This window comes from Mobula hypostoma, chromosome 18 (assembly GCF_963921235.1).
Source record: "Mobula hypostoma chromosome 18, sMobHyp1.1, whole genome shotgun sequence".
In the NCBI taxonomy this organism is placed as follows: domain Eukaryota; kingdom Metazoa; phylum Chordata; class Chondrichthyes; order Myliobatiformes; family Myliobatidae; genus Mobula; species Mobula hypostoma.
The window spans coordinates 67,316,861-67,332,618 of record NC_086114.1 but is presented as its reverse complement, the minus strand read 5'-3'; the positions used below and the strand labels follow the sequence as shown (position 1 = coordinate 67,332,618).

Sequence of the window (15,758 nt, the reverse complement as noted above, 5' to 3'; positions counted from 1 at the left end):
TGAGGGCCAGGTCAGTAGCATTCAGGTCTGGTGACCAAGTAAGAATCAAGAGGTCCAGGTACGATCTCCAGAGAGCCATCCCACGTGCGAAATGGCAATTCTGGACCAAACGTGTCACTGATGGTTGCGCAATAGCTGTGGTAGAGCTTGAATGCTATCACTTCCAACAAAGTGAGACCCAGCGACAAGAGTTAACAACAGGGCTTCACGTCCAGATGAGTTCAATGTCTTCTATACTCACTTTGACTGTCAAAGCATGGAGAAACCTTCAGGAGTTTGCTCAACCCCTGAGGAACCCGTGATTTCAGAATCTGAGGCCAACATGAAAGCATCCTTCAGGAGGGTGAACCCACAAAAAGCATCCTGCCCAGATGGACTACTGGTCAAGTACTAAAGATCTGTGCTGATCAATCGGTGGGAGTGTTCTCTAAGATCTTTAACCTCTTGGTTCAGCAGTGTGTAGTACTCACCTGCTTCAAACAGGCTTCAATAATACCGGTGCCCAAGAAGAGCATGGTGACCTGCCTCAGTGACTATCACCCAGTAGCACTTACGTCCACAGTGATTAAGTGTTTTGAGGGGTTGGTGATAAAACATATCAACTCACGCCTGAAGTGACTTGGATCTGCTCCAATTTGCCTACTGGCACAACAGGTCCACAGCAGATGCCATCTCACTGCTCTTCATTCAACCCTGGAACATCTGGACAGCAAAGATACATCCATCAGGATGCTCTTTATCAACTACAGCTCAGCATTCAATGCTATCATCCTCTCAAAGCTAATCAATAAGCTTCACAACCTTGGCCTCAATACCTCCTTGTGCAATTGGATCCTCGATTTTCTCACTTGCAGACCCCAGTCAGTTCGGATTGGCAACAACATCTCCTTCACAATTTCCATCATCACAGATGTACTGCAAGGCTGTGCGCTTAGACCTCTTCTCTAATGGCTTTATACCTATGACTGTGCAGCCAAACACAGCTCCAATGCCATACTCAAGTTTGCTGACAACACCACTGTCATAGGCTGAATCAAATCAGCATAGAGGGCAGAGATTGAAAATCCGGCTGAGTGGTGCCACAACAACAACCTCTCACTCAATGTCAGCAAGACCAAGGAGCTGATTATTGTCTTCAGGAGGAGGAACCTGGAATTCCATGAGCAGGTCTGTATCAGAGGTTCAGAGACGGACAGGCTCAGCAACTTTAAATTCCTAGGGGTTAATATTTCAGAGTACCTGTCCTGGGCCCAGCACGTAAGTGTAATTGTAAAGAAACCACGGCAATGCTTCTACTTCCTTAGAAGTTTGTGAAAATTCGGCATGTAATCTAAAACTTTGACAAAGTTCTATAGATGTGTGCTGGAGAATATACTGATTGGTTGCATCACCAATGCTCTTGAACTTAAAATCCTACTAAAAGTAATGGATACAGCCCAGTCCATCACAGGTAAAGCCCTTCCCACCATTAAGTACATTTATAAGGAATGTTGTTGCAGGAAAACAGCATCCATCATCAAGGATCCCCACCATCCAGAACATGCTCTCTTCTTGCTGCTGCCTTCAGGAACAGGGTACAAAAGCCTTAAGAGCCACACCATCATGTTCAGCAACATTACTCCCCCTCAACCATCAATCTCTCGAACCAGAGGGGATAACTTCACTCAACTTTGCTTGCCCCATCACTGAACTGTTCCCTCAATCAATCGACTCACTTTCAAGAGTTCTTCAACTCATGTTCTCGATATTCATTACTCTTTGTTTTGTATTTGCACAGTTTGTTGTCTTTTGCACGGTGGCTGTTTTCTGTCCTGTTGGGTGTGGTTTCCAATGGTTTAACATAGAAACATAGAATAGTACAGCACAACACAGGCCCTTCGGCCCACAACGTTGTGCCGACCCTCAAACCCTGCCTCCCATATAAGCCCCTACCTTAGATTCCTCCATATACCTGTCTAGTAGTCTCTTAAACTTCACGAGTGTATCTGCCTCCACCACTGACTCAGGCAGTGCATTCCACGCACCAACCACTCTCTGAGTAAAAAACCTTCCTCTAATATCCCCCTTGAACTTCCCACCCCTTACCTTAAAGCCATGTCCTCTTGTATTGAGCAGTGGTGCCCTGGGGAAGAGGCGCTGGCTATCCACTCTATCTATTCCTCTTATTATCTTGTACACCTCTATCATGTCTCCTCTCATCCTCCTTCTCTCCAAAGAGTAAAGCCCTAGCTCCCTTAATCTCTGAACATAATGCATACTCTCTAAACCAGGCAGCATCCTGGTAAATCTCCTCTGAACCCTTTCCAATGCTTCCACATCCTTCCTATAGTGAGGTGACCAGAACTGGACACAATACTCCAAGTGTGGCCTAACCAGAGTTTTATAGAGTTGCATCATTACATCGCGACTCTTAAACTCTATCCCTCGACTTATGAAAGCTAACACCCCATAAGCTTTCTTAACTACCCTATCCACCTGTGAGGCAACTTTCAGGGATCTGTGGACATGTACCCGAGAGCCCTCTGCTCCTCCACACTACCAAGTATCCTGCCATTTACTTTGTACTCTGCCTTGGAGTTTGTCCTTCCAAAGTGTACCACCTCACATTTCTCCGGGTTGAACTCCATCTGCCACTTCTCAGCCCACTTCTGCATCCTATCAATGTCTCTCTGCAATCTTTGACAATCCTCTACACTATCTACAACACCACCAACCTTTGTGTCGTCTGCAAACTTGCCAACCCACCCTTCTACCCCCACATCCAGGTCGTTAATAAAAATCACAAAAAGTAGAGGTCCCAGAACAGATCCTTGTGGGACACCACTAGTCACAATCCTCCAATCTGAATGTACTCCCTCCACCACCACCCTCTGCCTTCTGCAGGCAAGCCAATTCTGAATCCACCTGGCCCCAAACTTCCCTGGATCCCATGCCTTCTAACTTTCTGAATAAGCCTACCGTGTGGAACCTTGTCAAATGCCTTACTAAAATCCATATAGATCACATCCACTGCACTACCCTCATCTATATGCCTGGTCACCTCCTCAAAGAACTCTATCAGGCTTGTTAGACACGATCTGCCCTTCACAAAGCCATGCTGATTGTCCCTGATCAGACCATGATTCTCTAAATGCCTATAGATCCTATCTCTAAGAATCTTTTCCAACAGCTTTCCCACCACAGACGTAAGGCTCACTGGTTTATAATTACCCGGACTATCCCTACTACCTTTTTTGAACAAGGGAACAACATTCGCCTCCCTCCAATCCTCCGGTACCATTCCCGTGGACAACGAGGACATAAAGATCCTAGCCAGAGGCTCAGCAATCTCTTCTCTCGCCTCGTGGAGCAGCCTGGGGAATATTCCATCAGGCCCCGGGGACTTATCTGTCCTAATGTATTTTAACAACTCCAACACCTCCTCTCCCTTAATATCAGCATGCTCCAGAACATCAACCTCACTCATATTGTCCTCACCATCATCAAGTTCCCTCTCATTGGTGAATACCGAAGAGAAGTATTCATTGAGGACCTCGCTCACTTCCACAGCCTCCAGGCACATCTTCCCACCTTTATCTCTAATCAGTCCTACCTTCACTCCTGTCATCCTTTTTGTCTTCACATAATTGAAGAATGCCTTGGGGTTTTCCTTTACCCTACTCACCAAGGTCTTCTCATGCCCCCTTCTTGCTCTTCTCAGCCCCTTCTTAAGCTCCTTTCTTGCTTCCCTATATTCTTCAATAGACCCATCTGATCCTTGCTTCCTAAACCTCATGTATGCTGCCTTCTTCCTCCTGACTAGATTTTCCACCTCACTTGTCACCCATGGTTCCTTCACCCTACCATTCTTTATCTTCCTCATGGGGACAAATTTATCCCTTACATCCCGCAAGAGATCTCTAAACATCGACCACATGTCCATAGTACATTTCCCCGCAAAAACATCATCCCAATTCACACCCACAAGTTCTAGCCTTATAGCCTCATAATTTGCCTTTCCCCAATTAAAAATTTTCCTGTCCTTTTTGATTCTATCTTTTTCCATGATAATTATAAAGGCCAGGGAGCAGTGGTCACTGTCCCCCAGATGCTCACCCACTGAGAGATCTGTGACCTGACCCGGTTCATTACTTAGTACTAGATCTAGTATGACATTCCCCCTGGTCGGCCTGTCCACATACTGTGACAGGAATCCATCCTGGACACACTTAACAAATTCTACCCGATCTAAACCCTTCGAACTAATCAGATGCCAATCAATATTATGGAAGTTAAAGTCACCCATGATAACAACCCTGTTATTTTTGCACCTTTCCGAAACCTGCCTCCAATCTGCTCCTCTGTACCTCTGCTGCTACCAGGAGGCCTATAGAATACTCCCAATAGAGGAACTGCTCTTTCCTGATCCTGACTTCCACCCATACTGACTCAAAAGAGGATCCTGACTCATTACCCACCCTTTCTGTAGCTGTAATAGTATCCCTGACCAGTAATGCCTCCCCTCCTCCCCTTTTTCCGCCCTCTCTATCCCTTTTAAAGCACTGAAATCCAGGAATATCGAGAACCCATTCCTGCCCTGGTGCCAGCCAAGTCTCTGTAATGGCCACTACATCATAATTCCATGTATGTATCCAAGCTCTCAGTTCATCACCTTTGTTCCTGATGCTTCTTGCATTGAGGTACACACATTTCAGCCCTTCTACCTTACTGTCTTTACACTGTTTATTCTGCTTCTCTTTCCTCAAAGCCTCTCTATATGTTAGATCTGGCTTTACTCCATGCACTTCTTTCACTGCTCTATCGCTCTGGGTCCCATCCCCCTCGTAAATTAGTTAAACCCTCCCGAACCATGCCAGCGAACCTACCTGCAAGGATATTGCTCCCCCTCAAGTTCAGGTGCAACCCATCCAATCTGTACAGGTCCCACCTTCCCCAGAAGAGATCCCAATGATCTAAAAATCTAAAACCCTGCTCCCTGCACCAACTCCTCAGCCACGCATTCAACTGCCATCTCCTCCAATTCTTACCATCACTGTCACGTAGCACTGGCAGCAATCCTGAGAACGCCACCCTTGAGGTCCTGTTCTTCAGCCTTCTGCCTAGTTCCCGAAACTCACACTTCAGGACCTCATCCCGCTTCCCGCCTATGTCGTTAGTCCCAACATGTTTCACGACTTCTGGTTGCTTTCCCTCTCGTACCAGGATGTCGTGCACCCGGTCAGAGACATCCCGGACCCTGGCACCCGGGAGGCAACAAACCATGCGGGTGTCCCTCTCACGTCCACAAAATCTCCTGTCTGCTCCCCTGAATATAGAGTCTCCAATGATGACAGCTCTCCTCTTCTCCGTCCCACCCTTCTGCACCACAGGGTCAGACTCAGTGCCGGAGGCCCTGCCACCGTGGTTCACACCTGGTCGGTTGTCCCCGCCGACAGTATCCAGGATGGTAAACTTATTATTCAGGGGAATGGCTATAGGGGTGCTCTGCACTACCTGTCTGCTCACCTTCACTTTCCTCCCTCTGACTGTCACCCAACGACCTGCTTCCGACAGCCTAGGTGTGACTACCTCACTGTAGCTCTCATCTATGACTGCCTCATTCTCCCTTATGAGTTGAAGGTCATCCAGCTGCTGCTCCAGATTCCTTACACGGTCTTCCAGATCGCCCAGCCGTATGCACTTCTGGCAGATGTGACTCTGCGGGAGAGGGGAGTTCCCCCAAGACTGCCACATCTCACATGAGAGGCACATCACCATCTCAGGAGGCATTGTAAAAACTAACTGCGAGCTAGCTTGTCCTCCGCCTCTTCTCATCGAAGCCTCTCGAGTCAAAGCCTCAAAGCTCCACTCCTTCACTGGCCCACTCACGCACTGGCCGCTTCGCTTGAGCTATCCCTCTATTTATCTGTTTGAGCCTTTCAAATGTTTGGTCACCTGACCTCGATTGCCCAATCAGCTGCTTTCTGCTGAGTCTGAGCTATTCAAATCTTGATTGTGTAATTAACGGCTTACTGCTGATCTATTCAAATCTTGATTGACTTGATTGCACAGACCAACTGTTTGATTGTGCTTCTTGGATTTACTGTGAATGCCTGCAAGAATATGAATCTCAGGGTTGCATATGGTGACATAGATGCACTTTGATAATGAACTTACGTTGAACTTTGAAGCTGAATGGTTGATTAGATTCGACCTAACTGGTCCACGTAGAGTGAAGGATCTGTTCCTGTATGACTCACCTCAAGCATTGAAGGTCTTTCTCTGAAGAGGTGAGGGGTTTTATTTCCCACTGGTAACTGACCGTTACCTCTGCCAAGGACAATCCCAAGCCCGGCTGCAGAAGGAGGAGGGGTGGACATGGGGCTAGCAACCTCATCCCGTAAATCCCAGAGCTACAGAAATGCTGGCAGAATCTCCAAACACCTCATTCCTGGGAGAGGAAAGATGCACTAAGAAGATGGGCTACACCTGGAGACAATGTGAAAAGACAGAGGATTCTGGTGAGCTACTCTCAGCAGCCTATGCCCCAGTAAGGGTGATCAGCTTAAGTAAGTCACTCAGCCCAATCCACCCTGGTCCACTAATTATATGAACACACACACTTCTCTAACAATGCAAATCATCCACTCCATTCCTTCAGAGCCCATGATCCCTTCACACACCCACAGCTCACAACATGGGTGCAGTGACTCACGGAGAAGGATGGTCGTGTTTTAGAAGGATGGAATAAAGTCACACTGACCTGCGCTGAATATTGGCCAACAGCTGGTATCTTCAGCTCCAAGTCGGTGGCCTCTGCTCCTGAGGACAGTGGGTGATTCCAAACATATACTGAAAGAGAAAGGGGCATTATTAGATCAGAATCTGGGATCTGGATCTCTCATCTCTCAATGGTCAAATATCACCAACTCTTCTCTCCTCTTTCTTGGGAATAGCTTCCAACTGTGGATTAACCAAGATCCACATGCACTGACTCTCAAACTTGGAAAGACACGGGAGTGGGTTGCCTGTTGCAGCTGACCAGGAGAAGAAACGCGAGGTGATGTGAGAGAATCTCTGTGGTGTGCACTGTAATCCATACTTGGGTTGGGGGCTGGTCCTTCCCATCAGTGCTGCCCTCCAGTGTTTGCTCGCTACTGCCCTCCAATGTTTGCTCAGTGCTGCTCTCCAGTGTTTGCTCTGTGGAAGAACAAGCTGGACCAGGACAACTTTCCATCATTTCTCCAGTCAGGTCACTTAGGGGCTTGGACTATATTATGATCATTATTCTCATTGTGACTCTACATTTTTTCCTAAATCATAACGATATGTGTTCTTTATGCTATGTGCTACGTGCATTATGCTGTGTACTGTTGTTAATGTGTTTTGCACCTTGGCACCAGAGGAACACTGTTTCGTTTGGCTGTATTCATGGGTGTTCATGTATGGTTGAATGAGAATTAAACTCTAACTTGAACTTAGCAGATGCTGGAATCTGGAGTCGCATACAATCTGCTGGAGGAACTCAGCAGGTCAGGAGACATCTGAACCACTGGGCTTCTTCAGTTTCTTGTTTGTTACTCTACGCATGTCAAAGTTAGGTATCATTTATGCTAATTTAAGTTTATATTATTTTATATCTGTCCTCGTCTGCTAATGTACTGAGCTATTGCCGTGAAAGGGTAATTCTCCTGGCAGCCTATGACAATACGGTCATGAACAAAGCCGCTGGGAATAATCTCCAAACTCCAACCCTCTGCCATCACATTTGGGGCTGAACGTATGCTCTTCCCACTGGGATCCGGGAGGATGGTGTTGGGAAGGGCAGAGGCAGCAGAGCCAGCGGTTGCCTTTGGAAGGGAATTGGAGATCTCCGGGCTGGAGTGAGGGTGTTTGGAAAGTGGAGCTGAGTGGGAGTTCTTTCACAGTGCGGCACCAGCCCGACTTATGGCCTCCTTCTCTGCCCGCCAATGGCTCTGCTCAGTGTGCGAGGGGTACTGGCACTGTATACTGAACTTTAGTTCCACTGGCAACCACCAGGCATGCAGACATTGCTTTACTATAGATTTTTAATGATCACTTTTCGGATGTTTAAACACAGAACATAGTACACAGGATGTTATAACATAGTACAGACCCTGGGCCAACTCTAGAACCTAGATAAATCTAACCCTTCCCTCCCAAATAACCCTCCATTTTTCTTTCATCCATGTGCCTCTCTAGAAGTTTCTTAAATGCCCCTTGTGTTGCTGCCTCTAACACCACCACTGGCAGGGTGCTTCACGTACGCGCCACTCTCTGTGCGTAAAAAGGATCGACCTCCGTATCCCTCCTAAACTTTCCACCAATCAACTTAAAATTATCCCCCCACTGCCCCAGTTTTGGCCACCTAATTTCATTTTTATTCCTCTAACTTTTCCAATCAATTATTTAGAAGTGATTTATTTTGATGTCATTGTTTTTAAGCATTTCTGAAAATCTGACAATTGGAAATGGTTCTGGGTAATGGAAGTGTTGGTGGTTGGGGTGGGTGGGGGACGGTGGGGGGGAAACGCCTCACAATCAGGCCACGCAGCTGGAGTACGAGGTGCTCTGTCACACCCAGGCGAAGGGCCAGTTGTCCGTGGTGCTGTTCAGTGGTGCCGTAACAACAATCTCGGACTCAACAGCACTAAAACCAGGGAACTGCCTGTGGACCTCAGGAAGGGGGAGTCGAGGGAACACGCACCACTCTTCACCCAGCGGTCAGCAGTGGAAAGGGTGAGCAGTTTCACATTCCTGGGTATCAACATCCCTGAGGATCTACCCCGGGCCCAACATTATGGGTACTAGCCACCCCAGCATCGAGGACACCTTCAAAAGGCAATGCCTCAAAAAGGCAGCATCCATCATTAAGGACCCTCATCACCCAGGACATGCCCTCTTCTCATTACAGGAGCTTGAAGACTCAAAGTTTCAGGAATAGTTTCTTCCCCTCTGCCATCAGATTTCTGAATGGACATTGAACCCATGAACAGTATCTCACTACTTTTTCTTTACTTCTTTAATTTATATATATTTCTTACTCTAATGCATAGTTTATAAAAGCTATTATTAGGTATTGCAATGTACCGCCGTGCAAACAATAAATTTCACAACACATGCTAGTGATATTGATTGATGCTAATTCTGATTCTGACATTTGGTTCAGTTATGAAGAAGGCACATCAGCAGCTATATTTCATTAGGAGTTTGATGAGATTCATTGTGGTGAACACCCTCTACAATCCTGTCACCCTCCGTGGGGAAGGGGAAGCTGGAAATGGGGCAGGTTGTAGGACGTGAGCAATTTGTAAATTGTGCCTCACAGTCCTGTTGTGGAGAAGCAGTCACACTCTTGACACTTGCTAATTTAAGGTACTCATTCCAGTGTAAATATCACCATACGTCACGGAAGGGAAATCCACTGCTGAGTCTTTATAAGACACTGGACAGACCACACCTGGAGTAGTCAGAGAAGTTTTGGGCTTCTTATCTAAGAAAGGATGTGCTAGCTTTAGAGAGGGACTTGAAGAGATTCACAAGAATGATTCCAGGAATAGAAGGATCAACATATGAGAAGAATTTGATGGCCCTGGGCCTGTACTCACTGGAGTTTAGAAGAATGAGGGGGGGATCTCATGGAAAACGATTGAATATCGAAAGGCCTAGATAAGGTGAACTTCAAGAGGATGTTTCTTACAGTGGGGGAGTCGAGGACTAGAGGGTACAGATTCAGATAGAGGGACATCCATTTGGAACAGAAATGAAGAGGAATGTCTTTAGCCAGAGGGTGGTGGATCTGTGGAATTCATTGCCACAGACAGTTGTGAAGGCCAAGTCAATGGGTATACTTAAAGCGGAGGTTGATAGGTTCTTGATTAATTGGGTATCAAAGGTTATGGGGAGAAGGCAGGAGAGTGGCGTTGAAAGGGAAAATTAATCAGCCACAAAGGAATAACTCAATGGTTCTGATTCTGGACTGCTGGTGATCCAGTGCAATCTGCTCAGTACTGCCAAGTCCACATGGTCTCAGACTAATTCTTCCTTGTCACAGATTGACCGGACACCAGCGGCCAGTGCTACATTCCATTCTGAATTTGAGGAGATTTGGTATGTCACCAAAGACTGTACCAAATTTCTACAGATATACCATCGAGAGCATTCTAACTGGTTGCATCACCATCTGGTATGGAGGGACCACTGCACAGGATTGGAAAAGCTGCAGAAAGTTGTAAACTCAGTCAGCTCCATCGCGTGGCCTCTGCGCGTCAAGGAGAGGGCACAGGAGACTGAAGACACACACTCAACATTTCTGGAGCAGCTTCTTCCCCTCCACTATGAGATTTCTGAATGGACAGTGAACCCATGAACACCACCCCAGAATTTCCCCTTTTGTCCTATTTATTGTAACTTATAGTAATTTTACTCTTGCACTGTGCTGCTGCCACAAGACAACAGATTTCATGACAGTGGGAATAAACCTGGTCCTGATTGTGATTCTGAGAGTTTTGGACATAGTTCAGCAGATTTTGGAACCTGATTCCTCTCCCTGGACTCTCTCTACACTTTTTGTTGCTTTGGCAAAGCAGCCAACATAATCATAGACTCCAGCTATCCAGTCCAGCTTTTCTCCCTTCTCCCATCTGCCATTGAGCTGAAGATGTTGGAACAGGAATGGGAAGTTGAAATGAAATGGGCAGCCACTGGGAGATCGTGCCCATAACGTTTACTGTTTACTCCTGCCCATAGAAGCTGCCTGAACTCCTCAGTACCTCCTGCATTTTGTATGTAGTTGTTGCTCAAGATTTCCAGCGTCCACAGCATCTCTTGTGTTTATGAGTTCAATTCCAGCAATGGCCAAGTACCTCTCAGGTCTTTCCACTCTCCTCACCTCCAAGCTCCTGATCAGAGAGCGGTCCTTTCTCACCTCCCTCCAGATCAGAGAGAGATGTTTTTCTCACCTCCCTCCAGATCAGAGAGAGAACCTTTCTTACCTCCCTCCAGATCAGAGGGAGTTTCTCATCTCCCTCTAGATCAAAGAGAGAGAAGCTTTCTCATCTTCCTCCACATCAAAGAGAGAGCCTTTGTCATCTCCCTCCAGGTTACAATAAAACATAATCATTGTTTGCTTTCCATCACCCTACATCCATATAATTACATCTGATCCCATTAGCACAAACCATTAGACATGCTTCATTGTGTCAACTCAGTGCTACATAGATAAATAGATAAATAGAAGAGTTCAGCTCAGGAACAGGCCATTTGGCCCACAATGTTGTGGCAAACCAGTTAAAAAGGAATTCAAAAGCACCAAACACTAAGGCCTCCTGCCCACACTGTCTATATCCTCCCATCTTCCTTATATCCATGTGCCTGTCCTAACGTTTCTTAAAAGCCTCTTAAGTATGTATTTGCCTCTACTGTCAGACCAGGCAGGGCATTCCAGGCAACCACAACTCTCTGAGTAAAAAACTCACCCCTCACATCCCCTTTGAACCTACCCCCTCTCATCTTCAATGTGTGCCCTCTGGTATTGGGCATTTCAACCCTGGGAAACAGATACTCTCTGTCCACTCTGTATATGCCTCTAATACTCTTGTAAACCTTGATCAGCTCTCTCATTGTTGGCTTCCCTGTCCATCTGATTTATCGATGTGCTTCATAATCTTACTCATTTAAAGATACAGGGAAAGGAGAAGATGGCAGCGTGACGCAGCTCGCAGCGGCCACTCCGGTGGTGATGTCTGTTATTTGTCAAGTAGGGTGCCGTGCACAATCCTGATTTGAGGAGATGGACTTGAGAGCACGGAGGAACATCTGGAGAAACTTCGCTGCCCCGAGTCCTCGGCAGCTGCACCATCCAGCAACACTCGCCTGACACCAGCACGATTTACAATAACCAATTAATTGGTACGTCCTTGGATTGTGGGAGGAAACCAGGGCACTTAGAGGAAACCCACATGGTTCACAGGGAGGGACGTACAAGGTCCTTACAGACGGTGCTGGAATTGAACTCTGAACTCTGGAATGCCCTGAGCTGTAATAACGCCACGCTAATCTCTACATTACTGGTTTATGAACTAATCCTCTATCAGATCACCCCTCATTCTACTACAATTCAGTGAGCCCTCACCCAGCCTTCTTATAACTACAGTTCTATTTCCAGCCAACATCGCAGTGAATCAATCTCTCTCTCTCTCTCTCTCTCTCTCACACACACACACACACACACCCTTCCTGTAGAGTGTGGTGACCAGAACTGGGCACGATGCTCCAGGTTCGGTCTGACCACTGTTTTGTACAGTTGCAATGTAACATCTCAATGCTTAAACTGTCTTGATCTACAATGCAAACACACAAAATACCTTTTCACTCCCCATCCTCCTCTGCCACCCCCTTTGGGTTCTGATGGATGGTCTCAGCCTGAAACATCAATTCCATAGATGCCCATCGACCTGCCAAGTTCCTAACACTGAGGCTGTGAGACTGCTCCCCGCTGCTGTGCTTTGTGTCCAGCTAATATGATGGACCAAAGTCCAAGGCTTTGGGCCTACTCTGGACTGCTCCCGGGATTTGCAGCTAAGGACTCAGTTTGGTTCAGAATGTCATTGCTGTTCCTCTCTTCTGTTCTTTGCATGATTTGTTTTTCCTCTCTCTCTTTCTCTGTGCACACCGGGGTTTGGGCTCATTTTTTTATTTGGGTTCCTTCAGGTTCCGTGCTTTGTGATTGCAAATCTCAAGGTTGTATAATTTATACATTCTTTGATAATAAATGCACTTTGAAGCTCTGAAACATTGAGTTCCATTAGCATTTTCTGTGTGTTGCTCTGGATTTCCAACATCTCGTGTTTGTTTGGAAGACTTAGGTGCTCACGTGGATGTAGGAAAAATGGAGAGTTATGCGTTATGTAGGAGTGAAGGATTAGATTGATGGCGGAGTAGGCGAAAAGGTCAGCACAACATTATAGGCCGAAGGGCCTGTACTGTGATATTGTATTCAACATACTCACAACACTCAGGTCCTCTTCAAACCTCTCTCCTCTCACCATAAACCACTGTCCTCTGTCTCTTGCTTCCCCCAGTCCTGGGAAAAGATGGCACATTCACCCTGTTCGTGCCCCTCCCTCATGCTTTTATACACCTCTATAAGATCACCTTTCATTCTCCTACAATTCAATGAGAAATGCCCCAGCCTGCTTAACGTCTCTCCATAACTCGGTCCCTTGAATCCTGGTATATCCTCATAAAAGGCTCCCCTGAATTCTTTCCAGCTTGCTGGCATCTTCCTATTGCAGGGTGGGCAAAACCGAGCACAACTGTCACCTCACCAAAGTCTTGTACACCTGCAGTTAACATCCCAACTCCTGTACTCAGTGCCCTGACCAATTTTCCAATAGTGGGAGACTCTAGACCAGAGGACACAGCCTCAGAATAGAGGGGTGTCCATTTAGAACAGAGATGAGGAGGAATTTCTTTAGCCAGAGGGTGGTGAATCTGTGGATTTCTTCGACACAGGCAGTTGTGGAGGCCATGTCATTGGGCATATTTAAGGCAAAGGTTGATAGTTTCTTGATTAGCAAGGGTGTCAAAGGTTACAGGGAGAAGGCAGGAGAATGGGGTTGAGAGGGATAATAAATCAGCTTATGATGAAATGGCAGAGCAGACTCAATGGGCTGAATGGCCTAATTCTGCTTCTATGTCTTATGGTCTTATGAGTTCTTCATCTCTTGCCCCACGTCGTCCTCTGGAGCTTGAATTAATGCCAGTGATGCCTTGGAACCATCCCTGGCACACTGCCTGTTTTCTGGTATATTTAACTTCTCAGTGTGGGAACTGACTCTTTCCCATGCGATTGGTCCAGTATAAATCCTGGGTCAGCCTGCCACTCGGCTGTCCAGATTCTCCCGGGGGGCGGGGGCGCGTAGTGGGGGGCTTGGCCGCTTTGAGAGGGAGCTGAGCACTGGCATCCTCTGAATTGGAGTTACGTTGTCCCAGAGTCATGAAGCATCAGAATCAGGTTTAATATCATTGGCGTAAATCGTGAAGCTTGTCTTGTGGCAGCAGTAGGGATAATAATAATGTAAATTATAACAGGAAATATAAATATAAATTAAATTAAATAAGTAGTGCAAAGAGAGAACAAAAAAAAAGAAAATTAGTGAAGTTGTGTCACGGGTTCATTGCCCATTTAGAAATCTGATGGTGGAAGGGAAGAAGCTGTTTCCAATCCTGTGCAGTGGCCCCTCCATACCAGACGGTGTTACAACCAGTTAGAATGATCTCGATGGGACAGCTGTTAAAATTTGTGAGAGTCTTTGGTAACAAGCGGCATCCCCTCAAATCCCTAATGAAATATAACTGCTGTTGTGTCTTCTTTGTAATTACATCACTGTCCACCCTGCTCGGTCCATGGGGAGACCTCACTGTCACAGTCGTCAGGCTGTGCTGTGGATCACAGTGCGTCTCTCCCTCATCCTTTCAACTCACTCAGGGGGAAGGGTGAGTGTGGAGTGAGTCAAAGTGGTTGATGTGAGTCTGTTTTGAGATTAACTTTATTTGTCCCAGGTACATTGCAACGTTCAGTGAAATGTGTGCTTGTGACCAATCAAACCAGTGAGGATCGAGTGGGCAAATATCACCAGCCTTCCAATGGCAACATAGCCTGCCCACAAATCACTAATCCCAACTCTAACCCATACATCTTTGGAATGTGGGAGGAAACCGGAGCACCCAGAGGAGACCCACGTGGTCACGGGGAGAACATACAAACTCCTTACAGACAGTGGCAGGAACTGAACGCTGATCAGTGATCACTGTGCTAACCCTACACTACTTTGTCACCCATTGTTACAGGTTTGGATTGGTGCTTGGATGGGAAGGGTTTGGAGGGATGGGGCCCACCTGCGGGTACATGGGATCAGGTTGGCATGAACTGGAAGTGCCACAGGGCCTGCATCCGTGCTGTACTGCTCTGTGACTCTCTGACCCTGAATATTTAACACTGCCATGATGATAATTCAACGGTACCACTACTTTATCATTTCCTGTCAGTCACCTTTGTTACAGGCGCTTCTGTGCTTAGTGTCACTTTATGGACATAAAATCAATCTATTTATATAAACTACCTTATGTAGTTATATTTATGGTGTTTTTTATTATTGTGTCCTTTATCTTATTGTGATTTTTGTGTTGAATTGGATTCAGAGTAAACATTATTTTGTTCTTTACACTTGTGTACAGGAAATGACATTAAACATCTTTAATTAAATTAGAGTGCATTCTCAGTGCATGCTTCTGAATACAAGAGTGATGTGTTTGACTCATGGCTCAGCTTGTGGCTGGAAATTCCACTTTCTTACACATTCCCACCTGCCCCTCACCTGTCTCAGGTAGCACCCATCGCCTGAGGCAGTGACGTATGGTGCCGGCTGTCTTGGGACGGGTCCAGGTGAGGGTGTAACGCCACGCTGAGAGCAGGGACAGCTGGGGAGGAGTAACATTATCAGTACTGTGGGTTGTAGATGGACAGACAGTGGCCGCCTTGTCCAGTAGGAGAGCAAGCTCTTGACCAGCAGATACTCAGAGGTACTCTGGTCAGATGAAGTGCCTGAATAGGTTCGAGGTTCCTGTTTTCATATTCGGGGGAGCTACTGAGCCTGGTAGAAGTGTTTCTACTGCCAGGAGAAGAGGCAAAGGTGCGTTACTGCTGCTTTATAACCAATGGCCTCACGCAGATGGGGCTCGTCAGCCGTAGTTGG

The 15,758-nt window shown here is 46.6% G+C and overlaps 1 protein-coding gene across 2 annotated transcripts in view; it reads right to left on the bottom strand.

Annotated features, from left to right (window-relative positions):
• LOC134358613 (leucine-rich repeat and immunoglobulin-like domain-containing nogo receptor-interacting protein 1) overlaps window positions 1-15,758 on the bottom strand; it is a 452,689-nt gene that overhangs the window by 85,864 nt on the left and 351,067 nt on the right. The window contains exon 3 of one of the 2 annotated variants that reach the window (XM_063071052.1): window positions 6,743-6,831. The gene's annotated coding sequence lies outside the window, so the exon portion shown is untranslated. Of the gene's footprint in view, window positions 1-6,239; window positions 6,282-6,742; window positions 6,832-15,758 lie in introns of those variants that run through there. The other variant, XM_063071054.1, reaches the window with a different exon arrangement.